We start from the raw sequence: 10808 nt of genomic DNA, 5'->3' as shown, positions 1-10808 counted from the left end.
AAGTATGTTCAAAGCATCTGAGTCTCCAGTGTAAAATACAATCAGGAATATCTAGCTATCAAGCCTACACAGTAAACATTCTAAAGAGGTCCCATGAGCCAAAACTATTTTTGTTAGAAATAATCTCCACAATTCTAATGACTCATCCCTTTTAGTGTTTTAAGTACGTGGGGGAAGAAAAAAACATGATGTCTCCAGTTGGAAAATTGCACTGGGAACACTGAGTTGTTACTGAAGAAAGGCAGTTGAGTTGGAGAGTTTAATTTAAAAAGAAAAACAAAACAAAAACACAAAACAAAATAATATCAACAACAACAAAAACCATCGTTCTTTATGTGAACACTCTAAACGTTCATTTGCCTTCAGTACTGTTGTGCCTGGGGTGAAGTCCTTGAAGATTATGGTGGTGAGAGTGTCAATGAAATACCCTTTGGCATTAAGCGCTCTGCCTTGAATCCTGATATTGCCACCCGAAAGGAAAGGAACGGGAGTTCCTTAACGTAATAAACCAGAAGAACGGAAGGGGAGAACCCGCTTGTTCTGTGAAGAAGATCGCTCCTAGTTAAACAAAGAAATTTGGGGTCGCCTGCTTTTCATGGAAATCGCCTACATATGGCCTTTGAAATTTGTCACTGAAGATGGTTTCCGCTCTAAGGTAAAAAGCCACTACTTTATAGCCTTTCAGCTGCAAGTCTCTGGGTTTTTTTTCCCCTCTCTCTCTCTCTCTTGGCCTGCAGCCCAATATGAATGTATGATCACTAGTGTAATAGTTAAACATCTGAGTCTTTTTGAAGTGCCTTCAATGTTACAAGGATGTGATGGTTGATTGCCTAGCAGTCAGTTCGGAAAAGAACTACCTTCTGCCCCCTAGTGGTAGAAATTAATAATGGCTGCCTCGTCATACACCCTTCTCAGCCAGTTTTCCAGCCTTATGCTTAATACTTAATGCTGCCTGGGATATATTTCTTTTTGCCCTCGAGACATGGGAACTTGCCATTTTCTCAGACTAACCTTGAGCTCTTAATCTTGTAATCCACCTGTCTCAGCTTCCTGACTGGTTGAGACTTGAGGTGTGCCCTCTTGCCTTGGCCAAGGGTGAATTTTAAACAGTGCATGTCTGCACTGTGGGGAGGGGACTGGTTCCTGTGTCTCTGTGTCATACCTTGTATATCCTCAACCCTCTGCACTTCTCTGTCAAACAAAGTACACAATACTATAAACAGACATCGCCCCTAATGTAACTTTCTTCCTGGGAACATTCTGGACTGACTTAATGGGGAATATTAAACAAGTATGATTGGTGCTGCCAAAGTTATAAACAAAATGTACTTATATTCAAAAAAGATGCTGTGGGCTCTTGGGTATTGTGAAAACTTTATGTCTCCTCCCAGATGACATTTTGTTTTGTTTTGTTTTGTGTTACATCAGGCAATATAAACAAGTTGCACTAATTAGCACTGGATATGCCACAGGTCACATCTCCTTGTGTTAAAGGTCATGAACTAAGCCACATACACTGATATAGAGAAAGGGATTGTGGTGTGCTGTCAAGAATGTGCTGGGGCACACACTGGTTACATACATATTTTCCCTCACTTGCAGGAAAGCTGAAAGGAATTTGTTTTAATTTTGTTATTTGTTTATTTCCTGTATTGAGTTTTTGGTTATTTTTGTTTGTTTGTTTTTTCATCTCTCACACAGGAGTCAAATTCCACATACAACCAAGCATTAAAGGGCAGGTGGAAATGATATCCGCGATGTAGGTCCCCTTTAGGTTGGATATGTGTTTAGTGAGTGGAAAGGAGACAGAGAAGGAGGAGAGGGGGCCCTCAGAGAGGGGATGGGACAGCTGGACCATGTGGAATGTGTCAGTTTGCTTCTGGGCCACTATTGTGCTGCTGATGTTGGAATTCGGGCAAGGCGCGAGGTTATTGAATAAGGAGCCATGTAGATTCCAGCTGTCAACATGCGATCAGCTCTTTGTACAAAGAGAAGTTTTCTCTGGCCTCCAGTTTGATTGCTAGTGACAGCTACATGTTTCCCTGGGCTCTTTATGCTACCAGTTTGCATTTGGGTAGCCTTTGGCTCTGTTCTCTTTTCAGACTGGCCCTGTAAGCTTTAGTACCTGGCTCGTGAGGGCATGTTGACTGATATTGAAATGACGGAGACATCAGGCCTAATTCCAGAAAGGACATTAGGGCTGGAGTATAAACAAACAAACAAAACAGTCCTCTTTTTAAAGAGAAAGTGCTTGCTATTGTTTATTTAGGTTTTGTGCACATATATATGTGGTGTGTGTGTGTGTGTGTGTGTGTGTGTGTGTGTGATCTGTGTGGGTCCATACATGTATGGATGGCTGTGTACTCAGTTCTGTTCTTCACCTTCGTTTTGACACAGGGTCTTTCCAGTGACCCCAAAGCTTACTGTTCCAGCCATTAAGCCCAGAGGATCTTTCTGTCTCTGCCCCTACAATCCTAGAGGTTTTAGACCCCCATTGCCACATCAGTTTTTATATAGGTACTGGGGATTTGAACTCAGGTCTTTATGCTTGTTCAGTAAGCACTTTACTCACTACTCTCATTGAGCCATCTCTCTATCTCTACAGGAGTTTCCTTGCAAACATTTTACTCAAAGAGTGTAATTCAAGAGGGAAAACAGTATGCTACGCCCTTTCTTACCAGAAGTATGCCAACTGCTGTGTAAGTATGTTAATGAAAGCCTTTCTTCAAACTGCTCCAGTGGATGGTAGGAGCATCATGGTGCTGAACGGACATCCACGATTTCTTTTGCTGTCTTGCTATCAAGCACCCTTACTCTGTTGCTGATGCTGCTGAGATTTCTGTTGAGATTCTGAAATCCTCTCTATACATTGGAAAGGAAGGGAGACGAGGAGAAGGGGGAGTGGAAGAGAAAATTCTTTTCGGTGTGAGCCCACTCTAAAGCTCCTTGAATCTCATAGGAGGTCAGAGGGAGAAAAAAAAAACACATAGTTGTTCATATCTAAGAGATTTCATATGTCAATTTTTAAAATTTTTATCCCAGCGTTTTTGGTTTATGACACCATTGTAGGAGCCGGAGGGGTCAAGGACACCACAAGAAAACCTACAGGGGCAACTAACCTGGACCCATAGGAGTTCACAGAGACTCAACTGACGAGTGCTCCTGCTTGGATCTCGCCTAGGCCCTCAAGTTGATGAAACCAAGTTGGTGGGCCACAACCTTGAGTGAGTGAAGTTTCTCTCAGACACCTCTTACCTGACTGCTTGGCTCCCATGGTCATCCCTGTGGCTAGACATAGCAAACGGGACTCTGAAGAGTCTTCTGATTGGCTTTTATACATTGTTATCTATAGGCTACATACATATAGCTCATAATTACATATATATTGCACATATATGTGTTTGTATGTGTTATACACACATACAATTTCACTTTATGTTAGTCGTAGTACATGTATGAGTTTCACGGGGATATTTTCTAGAAATATGTGGCTAATCATACAGTTTTAATTGTTTCTTGTTTCTGTTTTTGTTTTTGTTTTTGTTTTCGTTTTCGTTTTTGCCCTGGCTGTCCTGGAACTCACTCTGTAGACCAGGCTGGCCTCAAACTCAGAAATCTGCCTGCCTCTGTCTCCCAAGTGCTGGGAGTAAAGGCGTGCGCCACCACTGCCCGGCCAGTTTTAATTGTTAATTGAGAGAACTTTGGTCTGGGAACTACCTAGTCCACCTCTCTTTACTTAAAGTCATAACTTTTTTTGGAAACCCCATTATTTTCCAATAAGAGATTTAGCTGTTGCATTAGTTACTTTGCTCATTGCTGGGATCGAGAAAACCCTGTTTGAAGGAGGAAAGTTTTATTTTGGTTCACAGTACCCAAGGCATCGTCCTTCAAGGAGGGAACTGTGGGTGCAGGAGATGGCATGCTCACTTCTCAGCTGATCAGGAATCAGAGGGAGGAGACGCTGGCACAGAGCTACAGTTGGCAGCTTAGATACTCCCTTGGATCTAAGATACTCCATTCAATCGGTGGAGGAGTCTAATATGGGGCCTGGTAAGGGGCTATCTTCACTCAGTTAAAATTGTCTGAATTAGCCCTCAGTGACACCTCCAAACATGTGCCTGAAGAATGCCATGGGTCAATCAATCAATATCACAACCAAAACTAGTCATCACAGCTCTCTAGCTCTCAGAGGAGAATCCTGGGGGGATTGGTGACAGGATTCCCATAAGACACAAAAATTGGAAGATGGTCATCTCCATTACAACTGGACACAGTATACTATTTCCAAAGAATGTATGCAAACCCTTGTAAATAGTCTGTAGGTGACAATGGTGTAAATCATTATGGCATCTCATCCAGTGTACCTGCCATGTAAAAAGTGTCAAGATACCATGTCATACAGGGAATAAGGAAGAGCATAGCTAGCATGTGGAGTTTTTTTTAAAGGATTTTTTCAGTCTAATACTGGATGAAGCTTGGAGTTTGGAATTTGCATATATTGGGACAATTGCACTGAATTTAGATGATGCAGAGAAATCACATCTTAAAGTTGTTTATTTACTTCAAAACATTGCTGCTGGCAACCACCTTCATTCCCTTGCTATCAAGTGTGGTCAACAATGAAAAACACACCCTTGCCAGTCAGGATGCTTCTGTCTCTCTCATTGGATTACAGGGAAGTTGATGAGCCCCGTAACCATGTGTAAGAAAGAATCTGCAAAATGGCCACTTCGAAATTACCTATGAGCCTGGAGCAGAAAGAAAATCTGATTGAAGAATTCAGCTTTCACTTAAACTTTGAGTCTTTTCTTACCTGAGAGCTAGCCAGCCCTTATTTGGACTCCTCTGCCAATGACATTCAAATAGTGTACCTTGTGATTCCTGTTCTTCTTGAACTTTGCATCTAAGGCAGTCTTTACACAGCTGATTACACAGCCTAAAAAGATGGGCAGATACTTGGATAGTTTCTGCCGACTTAGAAAACATGCCTTTACAGAGTTTCTAAGAACTTGTTCAAGATCTGTGTCTTACGGCATTGCCTCTCAAAGGTGTTCTTCTCCAGCTCCCAATTCATGTAATGATGCACTCTGCTTTCTGTGTAGTATGTAGTGCTTTTTTTTTTTTTATCAAGCATGAGGTACTGGAAAGGCTAATTTCCACACATTCCTGTGTCTTTCCCTTATCTGAGCATCACCCAAGGCTGTCCTTGAGTCCTTCCCCAGGGTTTGAGTTCCTGATCCAGGTGACATGTCATTGTCCCTCCTTCCTAACCTGGAACACTGCCCTCATCTACTTCAGGTTTCAGTCGTTAGAAATGTGCCCTTCTCAACCCTGTCCTTTGGGCTGTGACTTTCTGATTCTCTTTGCACAGAGCAACTTATGCTCTGCACCTTCCGAACCTGGCATCACATCTGCCACCAAGAATGCTTGATGTGAGCTACTTGAAACTTCCCCCTTGCTAACCCAGTGGGGGGAGAGAGAGAGAGAGAGAGAGAGAGAGAGAGAGAGAGACTGCAGGGCATTAAAGCCAAGCTATGCCCTATAACAAACTCCAGTTGAATTTGGTCTGGGGGCTGGGAGGGTTATGGAGGGAAGATCACTGAAGCAGTTGGCTCTTTTGAGCAGATTGTACCTTGACTTAGGTGACTTAAGAAAAGACAAAGAGGTAAGGAGAGAAAGGAAGAGAGGGAGGGAGAGGGAGAGAGAGAAGAAGGGAAAGAGGGAGGGAGGGAAGGACAGAAGGGGAGAGAGAGAGAATATGAAAACGGAAGAATATACATCTCTATTTGCACCATTTAGCTACAGAGGAAAAAATGCAGCAACCACCTCTCAAGTCAGGAGGCTACTCCAACCAGCCAGGGTGTTATAAATTAGAGGCTGTCAGTATTACAATGTATATTAATAGTCACACCTCTTTTTAATGAGTTTGGCATTGGCAGCTGAGAGGAAACACAAGTCATCATGGCTCTGCTCATGCAAACCCCGACAAAGGAATCCGTAATAAATCTTCCTCGAACAGCACTCACCATAAATATGTATCACAGAAGGCATCTGTTTTACATTCTGCATATAAATCAGCATAGCGCTGAATAGCAATGAATCAGCTTCTCAATGCCTGATTTGATAACAAATCGACTTGGATCTTAGGAGAGAGAATTTACAGCCCTCACCCTCAAGACAGAGAGTCAATACTTAAGACGGGTGCCAAGTTAACTTTTCTTCAGCCAGCAAGTTTACAGAATGAGAGTCTTGGTGCTCAGGGTCAGGGCGAGGGTGACCCTGGGTAAGCTCTCCTTCTGTAATGATGCACACTGTAAGTCTCTACCTTAAACAAGGTTCAAGAGAACAAAAAAAAAATGGATTTTGGATTTCTTCCTTTTTCACAGGTTTGACATGGTTAAGGTTTTGTTTTAGTTAAGTTAAAAAGTGCTAAGGAGGGAGGGTCTGGTGAACAGAAGCGAGGGCATCTTTTTGTTTAAGTGATTGCTGGAAATATTCACTCTTGCTTTGAAGTTGTTAACTGTGGTTCTGAAGATGTTATGTATGAAGAGTCTTTTGTCATGACTGAGCTGTCTGTGCTTACTGATTCAGGTTGGCAGAGCCCACACCAAGGATGCCAAGATTGCTGTCAGGTGAAATCTCCATTCTTAGTACTTCATCCTGTGGTCAGCTCTCAATGCTAAGAGAAATTCAAAATTCCTCTGAGATCTGTTTTACTCGATGCTTGAAGAGTATGAAAATGCCTCCTTCACTGGGAAAGGGGACAAAGAGTTTGTGAAATCCTGGCCCATCAAAGATTATTAACCAGGTGCCTCTTTCTCACTGATAGATACTCCTAGGCTCTCACATGGCAAGATGAAGCTGGTGGAGACAATAGGAATGAGAGATCGCTGTCAGATGAGAACTCCATTCTTAATCATTCATTCTGCCACTTACCCAAGACCTGGAACTACAGATGGTCCCCTACTCAGCACTTGCTTTTCAAAGAGAGGAGGTAGTCATACCACGTGCTGATAGAATGGCTACAATACTGAATTAGTTCCTAAAGATCATCTGTCTCATACCGCTGTCACCATGGGAAACTCTGAATCAACTTGGTTTGCTGTAAAAATCCTTTTTGAAAAATCTGATTTGTTTCAAGTTGTAAATACACGCTTATATATTTTTTAAAATAATGGAAATTATGGGGCCATATGAAATAAATTAAATTGGAAGATTTTTAAATATTTTAGGCTTACATAGATTGGACCCAAAGTTACAGGTGATAATTGATACTAAAATTCAGTCTTGACCTGCACAATGAAGTGAAACTTAATGTGTTGATGATCAAAGTGTAGTCCTCGTCTTTGCTTGTCTACACCATCCCTGTAGCAAGGGTGTTTGAAATCCCAGCATCCATGTTTCACCTCAGTTGTTTGAATGAATGAAATTTTAGAACTAGGGTGGCATGCCTTTCCTTTAGGGGAGGGGGCTGTATAAAATGCTTTGTTAGACTACTCATTTTTCAAGATTTTTGTTCAATGGAAATATTTTTTCTTCTTTTTTTGGACATAGGATCTCATTGTTCTCGGCTTGCCTCAAGCTTTCTGTCTAGATGAGTTTGGACTCGAACTCCTAATCTTTCTATACTTCCTTTGTGCTAGGACTGAAGAAGTATACTGTCATAGCCAGTTTATATGTTACCAGGAAAGAAACCCAAGCATAAGGAGCAAGCATTCTACCAATGGAGACACACCTGCATAGCCTGCTTTTCTTGTCCTTTCTTCTCTCTCTCTCTCTCTCAAATCCATCAAACATACTTGTACCTAATTGTGAGAATTATCTTCCTTCTAGATATCAGGATATAAATTACCAAATACACACACACACACACACACACACACACACACACACACACACACAATTTAAATAACAAAAAGCAATGAAGCAAGCAAACAAATTCTACTCTGGTACTTGGAGGTATAAAATGTTCTCTTTGAATTGTCTAATGAGTCAGATTAAATGAATTCTCTACATTGTGTTGAGTTATGTCCAATCAGATTCATAAGGGCAAATAGGGGTGAACCAGCCAGGGACATGACCTCCACTTGCCCCCATAATTAGCGTGTATTGTTGGGTGAGAGGGGAGAGGTGACTCAGTGGGAAACAGACCAGCTATTTAGAAGACAGCCACAAACACTTTCTGTTTTCAAAACGTTCCCCAGATACAAGCCATCAAAGGATATGAGGGAGGTAATTTTTGAAGTTCTGGTTATACCTCAGAATATTAAGGACGTTCTCAAGTCTTGCTCATAACTCCGAGTTACAAGGAAAATGCTACATAATGAAATAATCAGAGAAGTAGATAATCGTTAAGCAGAAACTCCCTTTGGCCTCCACACTAATCTGGAAGGGAAATGCAGGTTAGAGAAATCAAAGCTGCAATCTTAATTTTCAGAGCTATGTATATCACAGGACATGGGCAAACCAGGAAACAGAGTTTGGGCAGGAGGTAGGATGAAGCGAAGCGTTGCCCTGGTGAGTGTGCCCAGGGTGGTTGATAGGGACGTCTAGGGAATATATGGTGGGGCTTCCACTGGAGCTGCTAACTGGGAGCTACCGTTTCTGGGGTCTGGAACCTTGAGGCTTTTGCTTGTGAATTGTACTCAAAATAACCAGGAACAAGGTCAAGCCACCCTGGCACGAGCGACTCAGAGAGCTAAACAAACCCCCCAAAAAACAGAAGCCCATGGTCTACCTACTGAGCAAAGCAAAATCAGCTTTGGTTAATTTATATTTGCTTAATTTCTCAAAAGTTCCCTTTCCCAAGGTGTCAACCAATCTTATTTCTAGTTCGCTCCTCTTTAGATAAACCTATTTATAAAATCCCAACTCGTTGACTTCTGGCAGAGATCTGTTTTCTACGTCATGAAATACACGGTGTGCAGAAAATCCTCAGCCGTGTTTCACAGAAGCAAGTCTCTGTAAATCGGAGAGGTTTGTACCTGACCAAAAGGGCAACCAAAACTCACAATCCACACAAATAGTTTCCCGAAACTTTGTTTCCAAGTCTCAAAGGTAACGGGAGTAGCAGTGGGGGAATCAGGGGCTCCTTCCTTCAGAGCTACAGTTCAGGAGAGGTATGGGAAAGGGCTGGTTTCCAACTGGGACGGCAGAGTGCTCAGATGTCTTCCTCTCATTTATGTTTCCTGTTACAGCAGTAGCTAGGGGGTGATCACAAAACAGGAGGATATTTATTTCCTGGTTTGGGCTGACTAATGAGCCTGTAAGAGATACGTGGGACTTCTGTGAGCTTGCTCACACTGCAATGTCTCTCAGTAGCCTGGTTCCTGTGTTCCCCTTCCTCTAACATCAGGGGAAGGTGTGTGGCCTCCTGGTTCCAAACTTACAGAAAACAGAATGGAACACAACTAAGGGCTTTCAGGGCACATCACAACTGCTTCGTCATTTAGTGGCAAATGCAGGGTGATATGACTTCTTTACTTTATGTTTTCCAATTCCTGCTAAGTAATTTTCAAATCAGGGTAAAAGGGGAAGGAAGGGGAAGAAAATGAAAATGGCAAAACTGAAAATTAGTTGATAAATATAATACCAGATTCACCATCTCAACCACAATAATAATGCTAAATGGCATATCTGAAATGATCCCACCAAGTCCCGTCCCTCTCATAGACTCACAGGATATCCCGTCTCCTGCAGAAACAAAACATGGAAATGAATCAGCCGATAAAGGATTTTTCTCCCATTGAAGATGTTGGTGATTTTGTCCTGTGTTGGGGAAGTTGAACATTGAGATGGATATTCATAATCTGTAGAGACCTCTGCCTCCCTCCTGTGTGATGCAACTGGTGTGTGTGTGTGTGTGTGTGTGTGTGTGTGTGTGATAAAAAATAGCAGAGTAAAGGTAAAATGCTTTATCTAAGTATGAGAAAAACTCATGCCATAGACTGACCTAAGAATTTAATTCTTTCTGTCATGGGTGGTTAATCTTTTGACTGACACCCCGCTGACTGCCTTTCTCTTTCTTAGGATATGTATAGATATTAATGTAGTGTCAGTATAGAGCTTACCTTTTCATTGAGGGGGCTTAAGAAGAGGATAAGCTAATAGCTCAAGGAGGTGTAGTGATATCGTAAACAAGGGCAATAATGATGGTTGCATTGAGTATTCATTCTGCGATCATTCCAGAATTCTTACCACAATACTTGTCATTTCCAAACCCTGACTTGCTCTTATACAACAGATATTTTTATAAACTTACAGCTGAAAATGCATAAAGAAAAAAGGCGTTCCTTCTGTTTCCAAGATTGACATGACCTAGAGAAGAATTGTTCTAGAGTCAGATTTAGGACAATTTTTTCCTATGCCTTCAAAGACTTGAGCTTTGACTTTCTCCCCAACGAGAAGCTTAGTAGTATTCATAATTCTTTCTGCACAGACCAACATGGAGGGTTTGCTGGGGAGAAATATTTCAAAGAGGAAGTGAGGAGAGCTGTGTGGTGTAGGCATCTCAGGCAGCTTTCAAGGTTAACACTTAGTCCTGTTTCCATGGCCTATTCCTTTTATTCAGAGACAACGTGATCAGCTCTGAATAGCTACTGCTGTCACCAGCCTCTTGCATGACACCTGGGCCACAAAGCCATCTTGAAGAGTGTGTTCTTCACAGAGCATTTGGGAAAGCTACAAGTAGGGGTTATGGATTTAATCGGAGGGGAGGGGGGAGGAGGGGAGGGGAAGAGAGGTAGAGGAGAGGTAGAGGAGAGGTAGAGGAGAGGTAGAGGAGAGGTAGAGGAGAGGTAGAGGAGAGG

The 10808-nt window shown here is 42.1% G+C and overlaps 1 long non-coding RNA gene across 1 annotated transcript in view; it reads left to right on the top strand.

Moving 5' to 3' along the window:
- Nucleotides 1-556: 556 nt before the first annotated feature.
- The window catches only part of LOC110299240, a 60060-nt gene continuing 49808 nt past the window's right edge, over nt 557-10808 (top strand). The window contains exons 1-3 of the long non-coding RNA XR_002378440.1: nt 557-655; nt 2606-2699; nt 3070-3224. This is a non-coding gene — a long non-coding RNA (uncharacterized LOC110299240). The remainder of the gene's footprint in view (nt 656-2605; nt 2700-3069; nt 3225-10808) is intronic.

Source organism: Mus caroli, chromosome 7, assembly GCF_900094665.2.
Source record: "Mus caroli chromosome 7, CAROLI_EIJ_v1.1, whole genome shotgun sequence".
NCBI classification, from domain to species: Eukaryota; Metazoa; Chordata; class Mammalia; order Rodentia; family Muridae; genus Mus; species Mus caroli.
This window is presented reverse-complemented; position numbering and strand designations above follow the sequence as displayed.